We start from the raw sequence: 20,144 nt of genomic DNA, 5'->3' as shown, positions 1-20,144 counted from the left end.
ATTCACAACCCTATTAAAATATGTACCCCATGCTCCTATAGCTCGGACTTCCATTTCTTGATAAGGTTTGTCTCGGTTCCTCTGAATCTATGCCCAAGCTTAACCAATCAAGCATCAGAGAAACATAGAAGATAGGAGCAGGAGTTGGTCATTCAACATGATCATGGGTGATCACTGAACTCAACACTCTGATCCCACCCTTCCCCCTTATCCCTGCACCCCTTTAACCACAAAAACTATTTTTATCTCCTTCTTGAAAACACATCCTCAATGACTTTCTGTGGTAGTGGATTCCACAGGCTCACCGCTGTCTGGATGAAAAGATTTCTCCATCTCAGTTATAGAGTCATAGAGATATACAGCAAGGTAACAGACCCTTCGGTCGAATTTGTCCATGCCGACCAGATACCCTATCTTAATCTAGTCCCATTGGCCCATATCCCTCCAAACCTTTCTATTCATTTATACCCATCCAGATGTCTTCAACCATGATCCTTGGTTCTGGACATTTCCCACCTCCCTCCCACCAAATCAGGAACATTCTTCCTGCATCTAACCAGTTTAGTTGTTTTAGAATTTTATAGGTTTCTAGAGATTCTCCACCACCTCCACCCCCCCCCCCCCCCCCCCCCCCCCCGCCCAACCCCCCCAACCTTCCCTCATTCATTTCAACATTAGTTCCCAATTCGGAGGAAGGCTCACTGGACCCAAAACGTTAACTGATGTCTCTCCACAGTTGCTGCCAGACCTGCTGAGCTTTTCCAGCAACTTCTGCTTTTTTTCCCCCCCATTTAATACAATCCTAACCGACTCAATCTCTCCTCATATATCAGTCCTGCAGCTCCAGGAATCAACTTGGTAAACCTTCACTGCAATCCCTCTACAGCAATGACATTCTTCCTCAGATAAGGAGAACAAAACGACACAGTATTCCAGGTGTGGCTTCAACAATGCCCTGTATAACTGCAGCAAGATATCCTTATTCCTGTATTCAAATCCTCTTGCTATGAAGGCCAATATACAGGCTGCCTTCTTTATTGCCTGCTGCACCTGCACACTTACTTCCTAGTGTGTGAGAATTCCTAGGCCTCATTGAACATGTCCCCTCTCAATTTATAGACAGACATTCACATAATAATCTATCTTCCTACCTCCTATCTAACCACACATTTATCCACATTCTACTGCATCTGCCATATATTTGCCTACTCACAACACCTCTACAGCCTCCTCACAGCTCATTCCACCCTCCAGCTCCCCCACTCCCCGCCCCACGCACCACCACCTCACCCAGCAACCCCATGTACAAAATATGAGATATTACATTTGGGTACCTCACCTAAATCATTTACTCATATTGTAAATAGCTGGGGTCTGGGTACCAATCATACCCCACTAGTCATTGCCTGTCATTCAGAAAAAAGACCTATTTCTCTCTATTGTTTGTTTCCTGTCTGCTAACCAACTTATTTTCCGTCTCAACACACTACCTCTAATCCCATGTGCTTCAACAGTAAACAGACCCACATCGTCAAGTGCAGAGCAATTGGCCACTACAAACAGCTTATGAGGTGAAATACTGGCCTGAATACCATTCCTTATTGTCATGGAATCCACCTGGGAGGGCAAACTGGACCTCAGTTTAACAACTCATCCAACTGAATAGTCCCGTCCGACATTGTGGGCTCTACCTCAGTGGAACACTGGAACGTATAGTTAAGATTGATGCTTTAGCCCTTAAGGGGGCACAGGCTGACTCGGAGGAATCAGTATTGCCCACTGAACCAACACTGGAGACCCTAATGCAAGAGCTGCTTGGATACTCTTCATTCAGCGTGGGCTGTGGTTCAGAACCTCATAGCTGTTCCTTTTGACTGCGGAAGAATTGTGCGCTCACAGATTACCCCAGAAGCAGCCAAACCTCACCATCCACACCTCAGCACTCTGCAGTTGCAAACCCTGAATAATATTCTGGCACCTCACTTGGTGACTGCAGTGGCTGTGAATGAATGCCTTTGTCATGACCCCGGACAGACTAGGCCTGAGTTTAACTGTAAACAGCTGTAGAAGCAGGTGCGCCTGAAACCAGAACGAAGAAACGCAGCGGAGGGTGCCAGGCGTGTTTCAGTTCCTGGAGACCCTGTGCTACGAGACGACCACAATTCGCTTCAATTCTGGGAAGCTGTACAGTGTCCCTCAGTTGGCAGGACGGGACTCACTCTGACCTGAGCCAGATAGGGTTTTAACTACCCCAACACAGGAAGTCTGTTTGTGAACCAAAATGGAATCTTAACCTAAGGATTTTGGAAATCAAGCTAACTGCGATATCAACTGCACCATCAATGCTGGGTCACATCAACAGTGCTGGGCAGTGTAGGTCGAAAGCAAGACACAAACATTTTCCTTTATTTACATGCAAATAGGTTTCTTGTGTGATACTCACTTCCTCAATTTACTCCAGTATAAAGGGACAGAATTATACCCACCCATGTTTCATCCTACCCTTCCACCTTAGACAGCATCTCCCAAGTGAGCTTTACCCAGAGTTCAGACTTGAGCAGACAGGTCATAGAGTCATACACAACAGAAACAGACCTGTTGGTCCAATTTTTCCATGACGACCAAGTTTCCCAAACTGAACTAGTCCCATTTGCCTGCGTTTGGCCCATACCCCTCTAAACCTTTCCTTTCTATATACCTATACAAATGTCTTTTAAATGTTGTAACTGTATCTGCCTCTACCACTTCCACATACGAACCACCCTCTGTTGCCCCTCAGGTCCCTTTTAAATCCTTTCCCTCTCACCAAAAACCTCCGCCTTCTAGTTTTGAACTCCCCCATCCTAGGGAAAAGATCTTTGCTATTCACCTTATCTATGCCCCACATGATTTTAAAAATCTCCATAAAGGTCACCCTCAATCTCCTACATTCCAGGGAAAAATGTCCAAGCATATCTAGCCTTGTCTTATAACTCAAATGCTCCAGACCCAGTAACATCCTTGTAAATCTTTTCTGAATCCTTCCCAATTTAGTAACATTTTTTCCAATAGCAGGGCAACTAGAACTGCACACAGAGTTCCAAAAGTGGCCTCACCAACACTTCCCACTTGTGGGATCAACATTGGCACCACACTCTCCATTGTCCTGTCAGGGTATATCACAGCCTGGGGCAACACCTTGCAAACCTCCCATCTGAAACCCATTGTCTGATGACAGAGGCCCTCCAACACTTCCATGAGGCGAGTAGGGGTAAGCAACAGATGTAGCCATGGCCCCACTTTTATGCAGCAGAATTCTCTTTGTAAACAATCGCAGATTGGAAGGTGACAACCTAGATTTGTACCACTCTTTCCACAACGTTCAAGGCACAGTATAAAAGTTTGAGATACTTACAATTAACAGAGCCGCGGGCCAGCACTGAATTGTATCCAAAGATGAAAGCCAAAATGACTTTTACAGATTCAAGAGGCACAATACTTTAAACCTTGGAGGGGTTTTTCTCTGACCCGTCGGGGGTGGGGGTGGAACAGCCATTCAGTAGTCTCTCTCTACCTGCTGGTTTTTGTTCAACAAGACAAAAGTCTCCAGAGAGACGGCCAAAAAAAAAAAGCAGAGTCCCACATCTCAGACAAAAGGAGGTCACATCACTGATGATCTTCAACAAGACTTCAAAACGCAACATTATTTCTCCATTAGCTGCCTTTGTGCCATTATCCTCCTGATCTCTCAACAAGAAAAACCCAAAGACGACATCTGCACAGCACCCCCAACACACCCCCACCCCCGCCCCGTGCAGGAAACCAGATCTCTGGCTTTCAAAGGCAGCAAAAACCACACAGGGTATTAACCCCTTGGGAGCTGGCCCCTCACTGGAGCCTGGAGTTTTCATCAACCTGGAAAAGAAGTGAATCGTCCATTACAATGTCTTCTCCCTGCGGTTTTATCGCTTCTCCAGCTTCAGGGAGACTCACGGCAACCAGTATCTAAATGTTAACTTTGATTCAGTCATGGCATTTGAGCCATATTTTCATCGCTATTTCACTAGTACTGGAGGGATGCTACAAGAAAAACTGGGCTGGATTTATAGAGGGGGTTCGGGTGGAGGTATTGACTGCTGGTTGGAGAACCGGCGACAGACCTGCACTACCTCCTCCAAGACAGACATCCAGAATCAACTTCCACTCGGGAAGTTAAATGCCCATGTCATACATATCCCGGATTCAAAGAATCCTAGGATTGGAGATCCGCTGACATCAGCTGCTTGGACGCCAACAAGTCTTCCAGACGGCAATGCCAGGCATCGGAGTCCCAGAATCATGGCGTGGCGGGGGACCAAAGGCAGGTAACGTGGTGAGGTCACTGACAGAATGGGAGTCATGGACAGTGGGGTTTTGTGGTGGGTGGGGGGGGGGGATGGGGGGGGGAAGAGAGAATAAAGTGTCAGCAACAAGGGCAAGGGGGTGGCTTTCTAAAGACCTCCCCCCACCGCCTACCCCGCTCCCCATTTGTAATGTTACATCTCCCTTGCAGATACTGAGCACCATTGAGAAAAAGGAACAGGGCAGTAAGTCAAACCACAGGCCTCCCTCCATCTGCGTTAATTCTGCAGGAGGCCCGAAGCAGATAGGAGTCCAGGAAAGCCACCACTCCACCGAACTAAGTGCCTATCTTGCCCCCAAATGTGCCACAAGTGAAGTCTTAAAATTCCACTTGTTTGTCCCTCGCAGTAACATAGATGATCCACTGCCACATTCAAGGGACCAGGGAATAAAGGGATTTCCAATCTTTGTCCCTCAATAGTAGATGGTCCGTTCATTTTTTTTTGTTTCTTTGTGGCTGTGAGAGAGCTGGCTGTAGACAAACCGACTGTCAGGAATCCCCCAGACAGCAACTGCATTTCAAAAGTTGCTGGCTGTAAGGGGAGGACGAGAAAGACACTGCAGAAACGCAAGCTGCTTCCCTTAAACTCACTCAAGAAGGTAAGCCTGCACAACAAACAAACAATCGCCAGGCTGTTGGGCAGCAGAGAGCATCAAAGAATCCCTAGTGCGAACCACTGAGCCACCCACAGCAACACAGCCGAGATAGACCTAAGGAATAACCAGTAGCCTCGTCTGTGACGGGCATGTTTAAAAGTAGGAAAACCCTCACACAAGTGGCCACTTCATATCACACCCAACAACTAATACAGGCTAAATCAAACAGTCTCTGAGGAAAGGATTAAAGTTGGGAACATTGTGGATGTATGGCTTAGTGTTAAACCAGGTGGTGTCTTTGCTCAGAAGTCCACTAACAGAAGCTTTTTGAGAATTAAAATATTTAAATCCTAGCTTGGACAGCCCATCCTGGTTTCCCATAGCTGGTTCACAAATCCAGCGTTTCGCCATTGTAAAACTGCGTTCACTGGCACAAACGGAAGAAATCAAACAAGGTTTATTTTTCTTTCGCAAATGGCTGAGGGCATCTGAAAGGGCAGCTCTGCTCTGATTAGAATTGCAGATAAAACCTAAAGGGTCACTCGGCCTTCTGCATCGGGCTTTTGTTGGGGTCCAATTGATCTGCTGCTGCTTTTGTTCAAAGCCGAATACAGCCTGGCCACATTTCTGGGAGGTCAGCGGGTCACAACTCCAAGCTGCCTGTGACTCGCAGCCTCACAGGGTGAATCAAGGTTTCACAAAGTCACATAAACAACGCTGTCCCACAAATGTTCAGTCATGCTCCACAATAATTTGCATAAGCAAAATGACTTGCATTTATATAGCACCTTTCAACACCCTCAAAAGATGTCCTCAAAACACTCTGCAGCTAATGGAGTTCTGTTGAAGTGTGGTCACTGATTGTACAGTGAGGAAAACACAGCAGCCACCTTGTACATTGCAAACAACCATTAAATCATGAGTGGTTTTAAATGGTACTGATTGAAACATTACATTAGCTAGGGCACTGAGGAGGACTACACTGCTCTTCTTTGAAAAATACCCACCAAATAAATGCCCACTGGAGGAGCAGAAAGAGTTTCAGCTTAAAGAGTCCAAGTTTTAAAAAAAAGCAGCAGATTATGAGGTGACAGCTGTACCACAGTTGATATGCACGTAGCCATATAGCCCACCATGGTGAAAATGGGGGTATGTTGGTGCAGTGGTAATGTCCCTGGCGCTATAACCAGAATACCTGGGTCCAAGTTGCATCTGCTCCAGAAATGTGTAATAACATCTCTGAATAAGTTGGTTGGATTGATTTCTGGTTGATTCCATCTGGGTGAAAATCTGGTGGAGCATTTTGACTCATTAACAAACCTGGTTTGTTCTTCTATTCCTTTTATATCTGCTTGAATTCCCTATGTCAATTACCCCTTTCCCTCATGCTAGCTTTCAGTACTTGAAAGCATGTCATAATTGCAACCTATGATTAATACTGATCAAAGATCCAAATAGACACATCAATGTCACGTTAAACAGCTTCAATGTAAAAAGCTGCTTGTTAAATTATCTTCTTCTTATTAGGTAGCCCCTGAGACCAGAGGATGGCTTTCTTCTTTTCTTCCACTTTGTCCAATACTGGCCTCCATCTTGGCCCATTGGAAATGCTCAAAATGGTTGATATCTTCCTGAATGCTTCTTCTCCACTTTGGGACCTTCCAGAGGAATTGGAGGCTGGTACAATTGCAGCATTTAAAAGGCATTTGGATTGGTGTATGAATAAGAAAGGTCTTGAGGGATATGGACCAAGTGCTGGCAAAAGAGACTAGATTAGGTAAGGATATCTGGTTGGCATGGATGAGTTGGACTGAAGAGTCTAATTCCGTGCATGTACATCTCTATGACTCTAAATGGGTGGGAATATTGGACTTTTTCAGAAAGGCTTTGAAGACATTCTAGAAGCACTTGCTTTGCCGTCCTGCTAACTGCTCACTATGATGGAGGGCAGAGTAGAGAGTCTGTTTTGGGACTCTTGTGTCAGTACACTGCTGTTTAACGACTCTAACAGAAAAATGAAACAAATAGTGTTATTTGATCCTGATGCCACTTGAAATTCCTAGAATCCCATTTTCAGCTTTAAAGAAAAATGCAAATGCCACTGTGAATCAATGGGGCATAATTTCAATTGATGGCAAAATGCAGTCTATAACATTTTAGCAAAATCCCCACAACTCCATGTCCTCATTTTGAAATTTGATTTACACAAGTCCAAGACTCCAAGAGTGGGATATTTGGAAGCAAAGCAAATTTTCGGAACAATATCTGTGTGGGAACTAATGCAGATAGAGGAGCTTATTTCATCAGTAAATGCTCCACGTTCAACCCTGCTTCTTCGCCGGAACTATGCTCAAAGGAGGGACTACTTTGTTACTTTTTAGAAGCGTGCTTTACACAATCAGAAAGTGCAAGGTGCTTTTTTGCATCCAGATCCTAACTCAACCAAGGGCGACAGTAAACTGCAAAAAAAACTTTCAAACTTCAAAAGTACTACACTAGCTTCTTTCAGAATGCCCTAAAGTTGTAAAGGACATCAGGTATAAATGCAACTTCTTCCTTTCTTTGGTGGGGAAGCAAGTTTTTATATGTTTCACATGTCTCCAAAGGTAGTCAACAGGGTATTTGGTTACACTGCATTTAACCTTGGAAATTTAGTTCATATTTTTTAAACATACAACGATGCTCCAATCATTGACACTTTCATCCAGAAGTCAGAATGTTGTCAGCTTAGACTTCACTCCAAAGATTACCACACACAATCCAAGCCGACACGCCAGTACATTACCTACCGAACAAATGCTGCACAGCTGCAGGGTGAGGCATAAATCAAATCTTCATCTGCTTCTTTCAGTTGTAAGTAAAGACCACATCACTCTATTCCTAGAAGCACCACGAGCTCTACCCCCCTGCCCAAGCCAGCATTCCAAGCACATGAACTGGACTGCTCAGCTCCCCACTCTTTGTGAAACCTTGCTTCCCTCAAACTGGTCACAACATAAAAAGGAGACGTTCTGGACAAACCGCTGCGGGGTGTTTTTCAGAGATTTGCCAAGCACATCCAAAAATGTAAATCTGTGCTCACATGCCTCACCGTCAAAACTTAACATTTTGCCCAGTCAAACGACAAACAAATGACTGCAATGTAAAGCCTCGACACTCAAAAGAGGATTTCACATACCAGCATTCAACTGAATAGTGATTGGTTACTATATGATAAATTGCACTAAATAATTCCAGTACTTCAGGATGATGAGACCTCAGGACATGTTCCATTTTCCTGCTTAACTTCATCAGTGATGATGGAAAAGGCCTGGCACATGAATATCCGACAACTGACCTGACCCAAGGTTTGATATCATCTGAGTCTTGGGTTAAAACACAGAGTAAATGAGAAGGGTGGTCTTTTCTCCTTTTTCACTGCAAGGATCTTTGACTAAATTAACTGGAATCGTGTAAGTTGCCCGAGGGAGCTTAATCTGAGACGGGGACTGTTTGAAGCTGACACTGGTTTGTAGCAGCTTGCTGAAATGCTATCCCCTCTCTGACTGAACAATAAAAGTTCAGAAGAGAAAAAAAACAAAAAAAAAGGAAAGTCACGTGAAAAGTTGATTTTCTTTTGCATGGTCTTTCCACCAAGTTTGTACAGCATTGTTACATAAACAACTGGTAAGTGGAGGTTGGGTTTGGAATTAAGGGATCCCCCCTCCCCCACTTAGATACAACCCTGACAACCAACTATTATAAATGATTGCGAGGGTTCCTGTAGCAGCGAAGGCTGCACTGCTGGACTTAACCCCAGAGGCCAGCACGCCATTTAAGCAGAATACATTTTCCTAGCTTTCTGGGAAACTGATGCTGCCTAAATACTCACCAAAAGTGCAAGGACAATAACTCTTTAAATTCAACCATTACAGGTCAATGGAAGAATTGAAAAGTATCACATTGAAAAGGCCTTGGTGCTGCTTTCCCAGGACATCTTTAAGCTTCGGCTAACCTTTAACCCCAGGGGTTATGCACCAACCTTTTGTCACAACTACAATCTCAGTGTCTTCCTTATGGGCAATTGGATAGAGACCTCTGTGTACTTTGATCTCACACATAATGAGCTCCCGATTTCAAATATGCCACCTTTGTGTTAGTTGTCACTGCTCTCACCTTTGAGCCATAAATTAGTGGATTTGAGTCACAGTGTAGGAACTTGAGGAGAAAATTTACCCAGCACACACTCTCTTAATGAGATGTTAACTTGAGACGCTGTCTACCCTCTCAGGTAGAACGATCCCATGGCACATCACTGAACTTGCTGAAGTAACACCAATATTTAACTTTCAACCAATGCCTAAAATCAATTTATCTGGGTCATTAGCACATTGCTGTTTGTCAGATGTAGCCCAATGCATATTTACTGCTGTGTTTCCCACATCTCTATATTGGGTACACTTGGCTGCAAACCAGTGTCCTGAGATTGTGTTCATGCGATAAAAATGCAAGTTTTTAAATTTCATTTAAAATTAACTGCAGGTGCTAACTTGAAAGGGTTAATGATCTGGCTAAACCAACAGAAAGACAAATACATCCCCTAATATCACCGCAAGAGTACCTTGACTCAGTTTGGGGTATTTCCACCTACTGCCCCAAAACATAGACAGATGCTGGGACATATTTGAAGCATTCAAGACTGCAATCAGTGTATGCTTGTCAGGTATGTTTATCATGAGACATAGACCAATGGTGAGTAAATAGGTATTGGTATAAAGTATCCATGATCTAACCAAATGACACACCAGACCCAAGGGATTGATAAGCCTCCTCCTCTTCCTAATATTTTTATCTGCTGCTGATTACAGACCAGGATTTGTCTGAGATGACAAACTAAAATAACAATACAAGAATTATAACAGACAGCCATGAAATAGCCAACTCGAGCAGTTGTTACAAATAGTCCCAATGAAATCATTGATAATGAGCATATACTGTATGACTCTGCTTCCAATTTGCAGATAATGCCTAAGATACACCAAGATTAATATTGGGAAACTTGTTGCCCAATTAGTGTAGGCTGCCAGCTCACAATTTCAGCTGAGGTGTGACAAGGTTATAACATGTTGTTAATTGTGCATTGTTGCATCTAGTTTGATGTGCCCAATAACTTGCCCTGGTTGATTCTCTTTGCGATGGCTGCTGCATATGTTTTTGATGTTTTCACTACCCTGCTCCTGAAAGCAATCTGACCATAATCAAACCTTGCTGGATGACTCATGAGGCTTTTTGTCCTTGTGAAGCCAGTAATGGTTTTAGAAGCTGAAAAGGAATTGTGCTCTTGAAATGCAGAACAGCTCTTGTACTTGCCTCCACTCCACCCACAAGGTGTCTGGTCTCTGCCAAGACTAAAAACACCTACACTAAATATCAACCCAGTTGAATTCCCCATCTTGCAAAACAACTACCTTCCAACAACTTCCACTATGCAAGGAAGTTTTCGATTTAGATTACAATAGATTCTAATCTGGGAAAATATCATCTGTTGCTCCATTAAAACATAATCAGAGAAAAAACAATAGACACTGACACAAATATCATAGGGAAGGATGTCCAAAAGTTACATTAGAAATAATATTGAGAATTTTCTTTTAACTTCATATAACATCTTTAACATGGTTGATCATCATGGGCCCTCCCAAAAAAACATAATTGAGTAAAACTTGACTCCAAGCCAAAGAAAGAGTTATTAGGATAAACATAATCAAAAAGGTGGATTTAAACATCCTGCTAAAACAAGGAAGAAGTGCAAAGGGAAAGGAATTCAGTCAGCGGACTCCAGTAATTAGAATAATACTGGCAGAAGACATGAAAGCAATGGTAGGGTGGTCCACGTGAAAACACACACACACACACACACACACACACACACGAGAGGCACCATCTCCAAAAGGTTAACATGGTTGAAAATTCTACATTTGAAGGGAATGTATAGGGTCGGTGGGGGGGGGGGGTGGTAGCGGGCAGTGGTCAGTGGTGACAGGGCAGCCAATAAGTCAGCGAGCATTCCTCAAAAATGTGGAAGTCAACTTCCCCTGCAACCAGTATACTTTAGCCCCTCTTATACTTCTTTTGTCTCATGCAAGGTCAATTCCATGAGAAGTCAGCCAGCTTGCCCAAGAGACAGCTGAACCCAATGTCACCAGTCATGTTTCACAAACATGTTCCCTGAGGGACATTAATACATCTCTCAGAATGGGCCTCTACCCTCAGCCCATTCTAGATCAGCGTCACACACCCCTGTACTTCACCCAAGGGTTATGCAGTTCAGAGAGCTTGCACTTAGAAGGACAAAATCTCCTATTGTATTCCAATATTAAAGTGAAGAATTTCTCACAACTCAAAAGGTTCCCTTAAGTCTACATGGGCCACTAAAATAGCATTCTCCGCAATAGCCACACTTCTTCTTGTAGATTGGATTTGCACCTGTCACATCTATGATGCTGAGTTTGCACAGAGGTGAACCCTTAACATAGACTGCATTCTGAAGCATGTAGCAGAACAAATCCAGTGCCATAGTGAGCATTCACTCTCTGATACATATCTACAGGCAACAAAAGGTGCCGGTGTGTTACAAAGCTGAGATTTCTGCAGCCACAAAAAGGGGACAAGAGGCAAGCTTGGTTGGCACTGTCACTGATATTCACACATGGCACATCAATGGAAAGGGCACAACGCTAGGAGAGGCGCTGACATAGTGGCAGTATCACTGGATTAGTTATCCAGAACCTAGGTTCATGTTCTGAGGATATGGGTTTGAATTCCATTATGGCAAAGAGTGAAATTTTAATTCAATAAAGAAAAATCTGGAATTAACAGGTCACCCTAATGGCGACACACTGTTGATTGTCATAAAAACCTGTCTAGTTCATCAATACCCTTCAGAGAAAGAAATCTGCTGCCTTTACCTGGTCTGCCCTCCATGTGACTCCAGATCCACAGATATGTGGTTGATTTAGGCAACAAAGAATGGGCTCAGCATTTGTCCAAAACACTGTCTTACCAGCAGAGGAAGTTAAACCTCAGAACCCAGACCTAGGCAGGGGAACCACGTCACTTCGTCCTATTTGAGTGTGAGCAGGGGCTTTAATCAGGAAAGAACCAAACGAAATAAGACTGGTGATGGGGTCTGAATGAGTCCACCAACTGCATAAACACAGCAGTCCCTTGTACAAAACCCTACCACTCTTTCCATGAGCCAATATACCCAAGTTAAGGACTGGCGTCTCAGGCAATTGATCAAGTTCCACACAGCACTGACTTGCACCTTCACATCGACAGGGGAACAGCTCAGGAATAAATCATACAACGCGTGTTTAGAGAACTGCACTTTGAACAGAAAAAGACATAACTTGCAGAGGACTTGTACAGAACCGCATACGTTGTCGAGACATCTCAAACACTTCATGCCTGAAGAAAATATTATCTGAAGTGAAATTACGAGAGTAAACACGCCAGTTACTTTGCACACACTGAGGTCCTAGAAACAGAAAATTAAATAAATGACCATAAAATATCGTGTTTTTTTGCTTACAATGGAGGAACGCTGACCCAGGACATTTCCTCATGCATTTAGATTAGAAAGAATAGAAAATAATTCCCACAGTGTGCAAACAGGCCATTTGGCTCATCAAGTCCACACTGACCCTCTGAAGGGCATCCCACTGAGATGCATCCCCATATTTCCCATTGCTCATGCACCTAATCAAGACATCCCTAAAGATGATGTGTAATTTTGCACAGCCAATCTACCGAACGTGCACACCTTTGGACTGTGAGAGGAAACCGGAAACACACGCAAACACGGGGAGAATGCACAGACCGTCACCAGAGGGTAGAATCAAACCCAGGTCCCTGGTGCTATGAGTCAACAGTGCTAACCACTGAGCCACCATGCTGCCTTGTTTTTTTTGGGAATCTTCCACCTGAAAAGGTAACAGGGTAACCCAAACCCGGTTAAGAAGAAAAGCCACTCATAGTGACAGTACGATCTTAGATGTGAAAGCCAATTGTGTCACACGTGCTCTCACTACTTTGGGGAAGAGAGATCCAATGACTTACACCACAAGAACCAATGGCAGGCAATGACAGGACTTGGGAGCAGCACTGGGCCATTCGGTCGTTCAAGCCTGTTATCCATACAATAGGATCTTTGCTGATCTTGGGGTCGAAGCTCCACTCTCCTGTCTGCCCCATGGCTCCAAAGTCCTTTGCCTATCAAAAATCTAAATACTTTGGCCTTGAATACCCTAGGTGTCTACTACTTTTTGGGGAATTGAATTCCACAGGCTTCCAAACTTTTGAGAGAGAGAGAGAGGGAGGGAGAGAACAAAATTCTTCTCATACCCTTCTTAAGAAAGAGACCTTTTAATTCTGAATGGTCTCCCCTCGTTCTTGTCAGCCCACAAGTACAGACACAACAATCTGGGGACTGGGTACAAATCCCGCCACTGCAGATGGCAGAATTTGAAGAGAACAAAAATCTTAAATTCATAAAAAGCTGCCAATTGTTTTAAAAATCCATCTGGTTCACTAATATCCTTTAGGGAATTGAAATCTGCTATCCTTACCCAGTCTACCTGATATGTGACTCCAGACGCAGAGCAAAGTGGTTGATCAGTAACTGCCCTCAAAAATGGCACAGGAATCCACTCAGTTTCAGGGCAATTAGAGATGGGCAGTAAATATTGGACTTGCCAGCAACGCCCCACATCCCATGAGTAAATAAAACAAATCATTAACTTACAGCAACATAGCCCTGGCTGACACTGTTCCTACTCAATGCCCACAAGCGTTGGCCAGCTCTTGCAAATTTAGAAAGCCTTTGGCTGATTCTTTATCTATCATTACCACAAAGAGGTTAAAGCCAATCATAGCCACTGCACCCCACCCCCACCAATAGAATATACGAAGGTTTGAATAAGGAATCCATTGCAACAGAAAGCGAGACAAGCAATTTAACAATTGATATAGTGCCTTTGAATAATAAGACATCTCCCAACGGTTCACAGGAACATAATCAGACAAAATAAATGATACTGAGCCACATAAGGAGATATTAGGACAGGTGACAAAAGCTTGGACAAAGAGGTAAGTTTTAAGGAGCATCTTAAAAAGATGAACAAAACAAAGAGGCTGGGGGAGAAATTGTTCGAACTTTGGGCTAAGACTGCAGAGTTATGGTTAGAAAGGAGGAAGGGGGAGTTGGTGGGCAAGTAATAAAACTACACTCCCAACAGAGAAAATATAGATACACACCTCCTTCAATACAGACAGTTTACGGATTGGAAGCTGCAGGATAGGAGAAGCTGCTGGAATGAAGGCCTTGCAAAAACAAAACCTCAACAATTGATTCCCACTTACACTCTGCATGCAAATGATCAATTGGAACAAATGCAATCACATATTAAGCCTGTCCCACAGGACGGTTTACTTTATACAAGGATTGATAACAAAGGGACAATTCAATGCAGTCACACTGGAAGATGGAGGGATGCAGGTTGTTAGCAGACTGGACCCTCACTGACTGTTACTAAGACAGCATGTGAAAGCTACCTTCCACCGAGACCTGCTTCTCGAACATCTGGGCTCAACAAAAGTTCCAATCGTTACTAACTGATTTGGACCAAGGATCTTGAAAGAGAAATAACTAATTTTATCAGGCCATTTTCGCTAATAAAAAAGGAGCATTTAAGTTTAGAAAAGAAGTGAGTCAAACAGTCAGGGCAGTCAGGAACAAAGCAGAGAGCAATTAAACTGCATTTATTTCAATGCAAAAGGCCTAACAGGGAAGGCAGATGAACTCAGGGCATGGTTAGGAACATGGGACTGGGATATCATAGCAATTACAGAAACATGGCTCAGGGATGGGCAGGACTGGCAGCTTAATGTTCCAGGATACAAATGCTACAGGAAGGACAGAAAGGGAGGCAAAAGAGGAGGGGGATTGGCATTTTTAATAAGGGATAGCATTACAGCTGTACTGAGGGAGGATATTCCTAGAAATACGACCAGGGAAGTTATTTGGGTGGAACTAAGAAATAAGAAAGGAATGATCACCTTATTGGGATTGAATTATGGACCCCCTAATAGTCAGAGGGAAATTGAGAAACAAACATGTAAGGAGATTTCAGTCATCTGTAACAATAATAGGGTGGTTATGGTAGGGGATTTTAACTTTCCAAACATAGACTGGGACTGCCACAGTGTTAAAGGTTTAGATGGAGAGGAATTTGTCAAGTGCGTACAAGAAAATGTTCTCATTCAATATGTGGATGTACCTACTGGAGAAGGTGCAAAATGTAACCTAACCTTGGGAAATAAGGCAGAGCAGGTGACTGAGGTGTCAGTGGGGGAGCACTTTGGGGCCAGTGACCATAATTCTATTCGTTTTAAAATAGTAATGGAAAAGGATAGACCAGATCTAACAGTTGAAGTTCTAAATTGGAGGAAGGCTAATTTTGACGGTATTAGGCAAGAACTTGTGAATGCTGATTGGGGGCAGATATTCACAAGTAAAGGGATGGCTGGAAAATGGGAAGCCTTCAGAAATGTGATAACGAGAGTCCAGAGTCACTACATTCCTGTCAGGGTGAAAGGAAAGGTTGGTAGGTACAGGGAATGCTGGATGATCAAAGAAATTGAGGGTTTGCTTAAGAAAAAGAAGGAAGCATTTGTCAGGTATAGACAGGATAGATCAAGTGAATCCTTAGAAGAATGTAAAGGCAGTCGGAGTACACTTAAGAAAGAAATCAGGAGGGTGAAAAGGGGACATGAGATAGTTTTGGCAAATAGAGTTAAGGAGAATCCAAAGAGAATCCTTAATATACATTAAGGACTAAAGGGTAACTAGGGAGCTAATACAGCCCCTCAAAGATCAGCATGGCAACCTTTGTGTGGAGCTGCAGGAGATGGTGAGATATGAAACAAGTATTTTGCATTATTTACTGTGGAAAAGGACATGGAAGATATAGAATGCAGGGAAATAGATTGTGAAATCTTGAAAAATGTCCATATTACAGAGGAAGAGGTGTTGTATGTCTTAAAATGCATAAAATGGATAAATCCCCAGGATCTGATCAGGTGTACCCTATAACTCTGTGGGAAGCTAGAGTAGTAACTGCTGGGCCCCTTGCTGAGATATTTGTATCATCGATAGTCACAAGTGAGGTGCCAGAAGACTGGAGGGTGGCTAACGTGGTACCATTATTTAAGAAAGGTGGTAAGGACAAGCCAAGGCACTATAGACCAGTGAGCCTGACGTCGGTGGTGGGCAAGTTGTAGGAGAGAATCCTGAGGGACAGGATGTACATGTATTTGGAAAGGCAAGGACTGATTAGGGATAGTCAACATGGCTATGTGTGTGGGAAATCATGTTTCACAAAGTTGATTGAGTTTTTTGAAAAAGTAACAAAGAGGAGAGATGAGGGTAGAGCAGTGGATGTGATCTATATGGACTTCAGAGAGACTTTTGACAAGGTTCCCCATGGGAGACTGGTTAGCAAGGTTAGGTCTCATGGAATACAGGGAGAACTAGCCATTTGGATACTGAACTGGCTTGAAGTTAGAAGACAGAAGGTGATGGTGGAGGGTTGTTTTTCAAGACTCGAGGCCTGTGACCAGTGGAGTGCCACAAGGATCGGTGCTAGGTCCACTGCTTTTTGTCATTTACATAAATGATTTGAATATGAACATCGGAGGTATAGTTAGTAAGTTTGCAGATGACACCAAAATTGGAGGTGTAGTGGACAACGAAGAAGGTTACCTCAGATTACATCAGGATCTTGATCAAATGGGCCAATGGGCTGAGGCGTGGCAGATGGAACTTAATTTAGATAAATGCAAGGTGCTGCATTTTGGGAAAGTAAATCTTAGCAGGATTTATGCACTAGCTCCTTGAAAGTAGAGTCGAAAAGGACATTTGGTATGCTTTCCTTTATTGATCAGAGCATAGAGTACAGGAGTTGGGAGGTCATGTTGCGGCTGTACAGGACGTTGGTTAGGCCACTGTTGGAATATTGCATGCAATTCTGGTCTCCTTCTAATCAGAAGTATGTTGTGAAATCTAAAAGGGTTCAGAAAATATTTACAAGAATGTTGCAAGGGCTGGACGATTTGAGCTATAGGGAGAGGCTGAATAGGCTGGGGTTGTTTTCCCAGGAGTATCGGAAGCTGAGGTTAATAAAATCATGAGGGACAAGACTAGTACAAATACACAAAGTATTTTTTCCCTGGGGTGGACAAGTCCAGAACAAGATGGCATAGGTTTAGGGTGAGAGGGGAAAGATATTAAAAGGGACCTAAGAAGCAACCTTTCCACGCAGAAGGTGATGTGTGTATGGAATGAGCTGCCAGAGGAAGTAATGGAGGCTGGTACAGTTGCAACATTTAAAAGGCATCTGGATAGGTATCTGAATAGGAAGGGTTTAGAGGGATATGAGCCAGGTGCTGGCAAATGGGACTAGATGAGGTTGGGATATCTGGCAGCATAGACGAGTTGGACCGAAGGGTCTGTTTCCGTGCTGTACATCTCTATGACTCTATGACTGTATAACTACGAAGAAAAAGCAATTAATTATCAAAGCTCATTGTTCTGTACCGTATCTCTTCTATCACAATACTCAATAGTATTTGAATAACTTCAAACCTCTTCTCTCTATTATTCTAGCCATTTAGGACTCGTCACTGTCACTATTTCCAACTATGCACTCAGCGTCTGGTCCCCAGCTCCAAAATTCCCTTCCTAATTTTCTATACCCCTTCTCTCATTTTGTGACCCTTCCCAAAATTCACCTTTTTTGACTCAGCTTTTTTGCAGATGTACTAAAATTTCCCCCTTTGAATTGTGTCAATTTTCAGCTGTTTTACCTTCCCTTGAAGTATTATTTTTATATATTAAGACAAAGTGAGATATAAAAACCAAGTTGCTATTAAAGGAGAGACTCTTGATTTACACAATCCATATTCTGATATGGATTTTAAAGTCATTTACATAATTTGTCTCACCTTATTACATCAGATACCTCAATGAACACATTATAACCAGCCCCTGACAAACCAGAAACTTTAGGATTCAATCCTTTAGCTCCCCTCATAAATTATCCCCTTTCAGTCAGTCTCGTACTGGCCCTTGGGAAACATTTCAAGTTGAACTCAAAACACCTCCTTAAAATTGGAAAAACTGCCACATCAATCCAAAAATGATCTCCAAATTATGAAAGTGCATCAGCTACATTCTCAATGAGAAAATGAATGAAAAATTTATGAACTTGCACATGGCCAGCAGACCATAAGGCATTGAATCTAACATAGGCCGTTCAACCCATCAAGTCTGTTTTGCCATTCAATCAAATCATTGCTGATCTGATCATCCTTAACTTTGCTTTTCTGCCTTTTCCCCATAACTTTCGATTCCCTTACTGATTAAAAATCTATCTCAGACGTAATGGTGTGAACAACCTTCTGTGATAAAGAATTCCACAGATTCACTACCATCTGGGAGAAGAAATTCCTCCTTATCTCTGTCTTAAATGTGTGGCCCTTTCTTCTGAGATTATACTCTCTGGTCCAAGACTCTCCCAAAAGAGGAAATGACCTTTCCACATACCCCCTGTCAAGTTTTCTAAGAATCTTGTACGTTTCAATAAAGTTGTCTCTCATTCATCTACACTCCAACTAGTATAGGCCAAATTTACTCAACCTTTCTTCATACCACAGTCCCTCCACATCTGGTATCAGCCTAGAAAACGTTTTCTAGATTGCTTCCAATGCCAGTATATGTTTCCTTAGATAAGGGACACAAAGCTGTTTGCAGTATTCCAGCAGTGGTCTGACTAGTTCTTGTAAAAATTAAGAATGAAAGAATTTACTCAAAAGATAAAATTGGGAAGAGTACACTTGCAATAGGGCAAGTGCTTTGTTACTAAAGCTCTCTTAATAACATCAAAATGTTTCAAGCTACATAAACTAGCTTCGACAACTTTACATTGCAATAAAAGATCTACACCCAAATTGTTAATCCAGATCCTTAAGAATCTGATCTAAGCCTCAGGTATCTTGGATCTAATGCAGATTTCTGAAACTCTGACCAATGAGTGTAAACAAATAAGTTTCAGAGTGAATTCAAGAAGCAGAGATTGTCTTCCTTAAAGCACAGAAGGTTCAAGGGAAATTCAATGGATTTGCTCAAAACTAAAGAATTTAAAAGGCATCTGGGTGGGTATATGATTGGATGCTGGCAGGGGGGGAACTAGATTGGATTGGGATACCACGTCGGCATGGACAGGTTGGACCAGAAGGGTCTGTTTCCGTGATGTACATCTCTACGACTCTAATTGGATAGTTACTGCTGAAGCATCCCGAACCACAGCTAACAGCTTTCAGATAATAACTAGCAAAAGATCAAGAGAGATGAGGTTTTCTTTCCTGTGTTTTGACAATCTGGAATGCACTGCTGTGAGGATAGTGGAATCAGATGCAGTAGCAGTTTTCAAAGGGGGGTTAGATATATTATTGTAAAGGGGAGGGCTGTAGGGCTGAAGACAAAGAACAGGAGAACTGAGTTAATCGGATTGCTTTCCTGAGGCGTTGGAATACGCACAATGGGCCGAATTGCCTCCGTCCGTGCTGTAAGATGTTACGACTAACAGATTAGCAGGCAACCTTTTTGTTTTTAACCGATCTGCCGACTGCAGGGAATTGGGAGTCACCTCCTGTTAAGAAGAAATGCAGAGGGTGAAAGCTGTGATCCAATGCCCTCTACTCCTTCCTTCAACACCGTAAATATGTATCACTGATGCCGAGAGGGAACTGAACAATGCAGACTTCCACCGTTTACGGGATCGCTTTGGCAAAATAAAAAGGTAGAAGCCGGAGTATTCCCCAAAATGGGAGGCGTTTGGGGGAAAAAAAAGACAATGGCACAAGGACGTTTGCTTTGAATTGAAACCGCATTTTTATTTTTAAAATATAAAGCCTCTTTCAAATGCTGACTGTCCTCTTGAGCATTTCCATATTTTACACGGTGTACTTTTTTTGTCCGAGCCGAAAGCGCTGAGTAGTGTACTACCAACCCATCCAAAGTGGCCTTATTAGTCATGTTCCTAACTGCTACGTGTTTGATAGAAACC

At 43.0% G+C, this 20,144-nt stretch overlaps 1 long non-coding RNA gene across 2 annotated transcripts in view; it reads right to left on the bottom strand.

Moving 5' to 3' along the window:
• LOC140478527 (uncharacterized) overlaps positions 1–20,144 on the bottom strand; it is a 106,931-nt gene that overhangs the window by 86,173 nt on the left and 614 nt on the right. The gene's annotated exons all lie outside the window — the stretch shown is intronic.

The sequence above is a fragment of the Chiloscyllium punctatum genome, chromosome 6, assembly GCF_047496795.1.
Source record: "Chiloscyllium punctatum isolate Juve2018m chromosome 6, sChiPun1.3, whole genome shotgun sequence".
NCBI lineage: Eukaryota > Metazoa > Chordata > Chondrichthyes > Orectolobiformes > Hemiscylliidae > Chiloscyllium > Chiloscyllium punctatum.
The sequence above is the reverse complement of the archived record's forward strand: the minus strand, read 5'-3'. Positions and strand labels throughout refer to the sequence as shown.